The sequence below is a fragment of the Gossypium hirsutum genome, chromosome A02 (genome assembly GCF_007990345.1).
Source record: "Gossypium hirsutum isolate 1008001.06 chromosome A02, Gossypium_hirsutum_v2.1, whole genome shotgun sequence".
Classification (NCBI taxonomy): Eukaryota; Viridiplantae; Streptophyta; class Magnoliopsida; order Malvales; family Malvaceae; genus Gossypium; species Gossypium hirsutum.
In genome coordinates, this window is record NC_053425.1 from 94,456,617 (window position 1) to 94,461,881 (window position 5,265).

The 5,265-nt window shown below is 29.5% G+C and overlaps 1 long non-coding RNA gene across 1 annotated transcript; it reads left to right on the forward strand.

Annotated features, from left to right (window-relative positions):
• Window positions 1-1,025: 1,025 nt before the first annotated feature.
• LOC107951882 (uncharacterized) lies at window positions 1,026-5,265 on the forward strand. The gene is made up of 5 exons (XR_001698652.2): window positions 1,026-1,222; window positions 1,509-1,534; window positions 1,616-1,677; window positions 4,047-4,080; window positions 5,038-5,265. It is a non-coding gene; the product is annotated as an uncharacterized lncRNA (long non-coding RNA).

A 5,265-nucleotide genomic window follows, 5' to 3' on the forward strand; every position in this document is an offset into this window, starting at 1 on the left:
ATACATAGATATTAATGTAAAAGCTTATGTTCATAATAAATTATGGAATTAAAACTGAATGGGGTTTGAAACGATATCACATACAATTAAAGAATTTCAATTTGAAAGAGTGTTAATCTCATACCTAGTCCCGGCTCATAAACACCTTTACCTCTAATTTGATATTGACCCTTTAGTATAAATTTTTTCTTGTTTCACCGCTCTCAATTATAGAGGCTAAATTATAAATAGGGTAAATTATACATGTAGTCACTCAATTATTTGTTTGTCTTGTTTTTGGTCACCAACTATGAAAAGTTGCAAAATGATCACCCTACTATTTTATTTTTTATTTTTTGGTCAGCAACTTTTAAATGGTCAATGAAGATGATATGATATCTTTTAAATTTGACATAATATCAACATTTAAATGTTGTGTTAATTTAATATTGATTCTAAAAAAATTAACCCCCAACATTGACACATTGGGTAATTTAGTCTTTTTCTTCAATTTTAATTTTCTTTGTGACATTTTCACCTAAAAAAATCTATCAATTAAATTTGATTGGAAATATAACAAAGATAGAAATACCTGAAAATCCATAGTAATTTTCATCTTTTATCATTTTTGAAAAATTAACCCTTAATGTTACAAATAAAAGTAAATATGAAAAAAAAAGACTAAATTTCACAATGCGTAAATATTGAGAATTAAAGTTATTATTATACAAATTTTAAAGTTTCCAAGTTATCTTTCCAATAGTAATTTAACGACTAATGACCAAAAAATAAAAATTTGAATAGTTGGTGACGAAAACAGAAAATTTTGATAATTAGGTGATTATTTTGTAACTTTTTATAATTAGATGATAAAAAAAATTTATTAATACTTAAGTGATTAACAATGTAATTTACTCTAAAAATACCAGCGTCAGGCCAAATATGATATGTTGAAGCTTCTAAGATGGGCTCAAAGAGCACCCATCAATCCGTAAAATCCGGCCTTTAATTTTAAAATCAACGGCTAAAATTAAATCAAATGGCCACGATGTAAAAAACAAAAACCCTAGCTAGCAACACACATTTTCATCCTTTCACTGCAAACCCTAGCCTTTTTCCTTTTCCTCCGCGGCTACATTTCCACTCTCGTTCCCACAATATCAAAGTAAAAATGAAGGTGGTCGCCGTTTACTTACTTGCCGTACTCGGAGGAAACGCTTCTCCTTCCACCGATGACTTGAAGGTTATTCTCGGATCAAGTCATTTTTCTCACTCTTTTCTCTTTTACTCGATTTGCTCTCTCTGTTTTTGAAATCTGGCGGTGCTTGTTTTCAATAATTTTATGGTCAATTTAGCTACGGAATTTAGGGAAATTTTCCATGTAATTTTTGTGTTTTAGCATTATTTAAGAATCAGTTCCTGTACTAAGTCTTTTATTTTCAATTTAAAAATTCTAGTCTAGTCGATGACTTTAAAAGTATTTTCATTTTCATTTTCATTTTTTTAAAATATATATATTATCTCTGCAGGTGTGGAACCAAAGCAAAGAGAAAAGGTGATTTCGCCCCCTGCATTTCATTTTATATTACAGAATTTATCATTTACAGATCTTTATTTACTATTCTTATCTTTAAAGGAGTAGGGGAATTAAATTTTATAATAATGGAAGCAGCCTCGTGCAGTCTCGAGCTTTGTGAGGTTAGTCCTGACTCTTAAGCTATTTTTTACTTGCTTCTTCAACTGATTCTTTGCTCTTTACATTTTTCTATGCATTATTTTATTTTATTGATAGCATGAAATAATATTTCTCTGGCTAGATGGTTTTCAATTAAGCTCCTCCTTTTACCTTACTTTCTCGTCAATGGACTAAGTCCATTTCCTAATTACGTTTGCTTAGAAAGATAGATATGTAAACCTAACGGTCATTTGTGGCTGTGTTGGTCAGTGTTAAGATAAAGCGTTGAAATTTTAAAACTTCTATTGACGGTAATTAAAGTTTAAAGGGATATGATTTTGATAGTAATATTTCTTGCTTTAAAAGAATACAAGATAAGATATTCTAATTGCAGATTAATTTGGGTTCATTTCTTGTAGTACAAATTTAATATTTGGTTAATATTGGCTTCTGAATGAAGTTTTCTCATTTCTGTGTATCTAGTAGTTAGGGATTTTCTATATATTTATCCTGACTTTGATTTATTTCCAAATGCCCGTATGAATGTGGCCTAGTGTCGGTTTTCTTACCTTTTTCTTTTATTGTTATTAGTATTTATACAACCATTTGACAAAGAACATCTAATAAGCTGAGGACTGATCTTGCACATGGCTTTCTAGAGATATTCTAAAGTTTTAGAAGGATCACTTGTCATCCTGTTGAAGCCTTATTGAGGATGAGCCTTAGATTGTTATAGCATTCACCATTTTACATGAAATCATCACTTTTTAGGAGCTTGAAATTCCTAGATATAAACATAAATAAAACGTTACAAATTTAATGTCGAAATTTGAGTCTCATCAATATTTTTGTTTCACTTATTAAAAAAAGTTATAGATTAAGTCTTTCGGTTTGAGATTAGCCAAGATTTAGTGGAGTTACCAGCTTTAGATATGTGGGAACTTGTTTCACGTTGTACTCATCATATGATATTTCATACTGGCCCAAGTTTGAGGTATACAACCGTTGTTTAAATAGATGCCATTTGAGATCAACACCTTAAAAATGTCCGGTGAGGTAAGACAACAAACAGCGGAAGATATCTCAAATTTTAATTATACAGCCATGGGTATGAGATTAGTACTATTTTAATCGGGATGATCTTTAAGTAAAATCTTCATAATAATGATAATTTTAAGATATAAACTTAGTCTAATTCCATTTCTTGCAATTACTTATAAGTATTTATAGGTTTAATTTTAACACTTTAACTTTCATTGGCACATTTTTTATTGTTTTATTTAATTTGTAAAATTAATGAAATATCTTGATGTATGGATTTACGACATTAAGAATGGATAAAATTCCATATCAGTCTGCTACAGAAGAAGCAACATGTTATTTTCATCTTTAAAAATATATATAATTGTTATTGCTATACCATTAATATTTGAAAATGTGAATTCAAATTTTTAAAAAGAGATAAGAATTGAAAAACCTATAAATTCCATAATAGAATGAGCTAGATTGAATTGTGACAATATATATATCAACGAAATATACTCTCTCTCTTTTTTTTTATCTTACAAATTTGCTTAAAAACTGACAACAATCAACCAAAAGTTAAATAAAATCTTCATCTTTCTTAACATTCTTAGACTAATGTTTTTCTGTGCAGCGACAAATGAAAGAATATAACAGTGACGTGAGATAAAACAGCCGCCGCTTCAATGCGGTTACAAACGACAACATGTTTTAAGGAGGAAAAAGTTGGAATCCTAGTGCTGCACTTGCACAAAATAAGTTTTCAATCATATTTTCTATCCAACAGCCATTCTTTGGTCACAAAATGATTAAAATATATATGATTAAAATCATAGACTTCTTTTAATGTTTTTGTCTTATCAAATCTAGGATCTAAAAGCAAGATAGAAGGAACTTAAAGCAAAAAGATGCTAAATTGAATAAGCGTGAACGGGTAATTTGTTGTTGGCTGTTTACACTCGAGTGAGGCTGGCCCTTGAATAATAAGTGTGGTGTTTCCGATTTATTTTTGCGGTATTCGATATCAATTGTGATAAGTTGTTCCTTTCGCATTGCAGTTACAAATTATACAGATTTCTAAAGTAATTTAAATATTGATATCTTGGCACAAAAAAATCAAAACCATAGTTTTTGAATCTGAATTTCCTATTCATATTTCAGTTTAGTTTTTCTGTCTGAATGCTTGTAAAATATCTTTATGTTCTGTAGTCTTTCTATTATAAAAATACTAAAATTATGCAATGACTTGATTTTTATATGTTCGGATGCAATATGTAATTGTGTTGTATGTAAGGTGGTTTTGCTATTCATTTTGCTCTTAGATTAATTTGTCCTTGTAGTAACTGAATGTTAACTTTATATTTTGCAGGAATTGAGAAGGAAAGAGGATGCAATAGCACGAGGTAGGTTCTTTTTTATTTTTTATCTTGATGAGTCCCAAGTTTATCCATTACCAGTTTGATTATGACATGAGTTCTTGCCTTGTTCTTGGCATCTGGAATTGTAATAGAGGACAAAAATTGTTAGGTGAGTTCAAGTTCAGGTTTTTCTGTTTCTTTTGAAAAATCTTTCACCAGTATAAATGGAATGCTTGGATGTTGGTTTTGGTTTGGTTTTGGTTTAGTTTTGTTCTTTTTCCATTTTTTTCTTGCTCTTCTTACATATAAGTCTTCAGTGAGTCTTTCAGTTAAAAATGTGATTTGTATTGGCTTTAATGTTCATTTTTTCCTTATTTGGTTTACAGGTAACTAAAAACTGTATCTGTCTAATTATTGCTTAGATTGTAGTACTTTGTGCAATTATTTCTACTGTCTTGATTCCAATGATTATAAATGTAAGTCGTATGATTCTTTGGTCACCCATCAGCACCAATGTGGTACTGCAAGGGATATTGACTTACCTTACAACTTGTTTCTCAGTTGTTTATTTTAAAATTTTCTTCTGCACATTCCAAGGATGCATGGGACATGGCTGCTGAAATTTTCCTTTCTCAGCTTCCATCGTTGGTTGAGGATCGTAATGTAGAGTTCCAAGTGTGTTTTTCTTCCAGAGTTAGAACTTACTTGAATGTAAATTAAAGGTTAAGGATTTAATAGGAGTAATATAGGGATCTATGGATTTATTTAAGGGTAAATTTTAAGATTTTTTGGTTGCATAAGCCCTTGAATTTATGCTAAAAGTGGAATTTATTATAATTTTATTAATTATTTTGAAAAATCTATAGCCAGGAAAAAGAAAAGAGAAATAAATATGTATAAATTATGTAAGTTCTTTGTGTAGCATTTTAAGAACTTCAAAGCTCACAGATGATTTGTTATACTCTATATGAGTTCATTGATTCTATGTTTTTGCAATTTTAGGTATGATCATGGGTGCAGCAGCTTCAACTGAAAAGTACTTGTACAGGAATTAAATTGACAATTGTAGTATGCTTGTAGTTAAAGTTTCTTATAGTGAACATCATGTTGTTTATTCGGTAGAAGTTTCAAATATTTTACTTTTTAGAAGAAAGTGTATTGTAGTCATTAGATTGGGTTTTCAAATATTGATTATGAACATTTTGATCAAATGAAAAGTTCTCTTGTTAA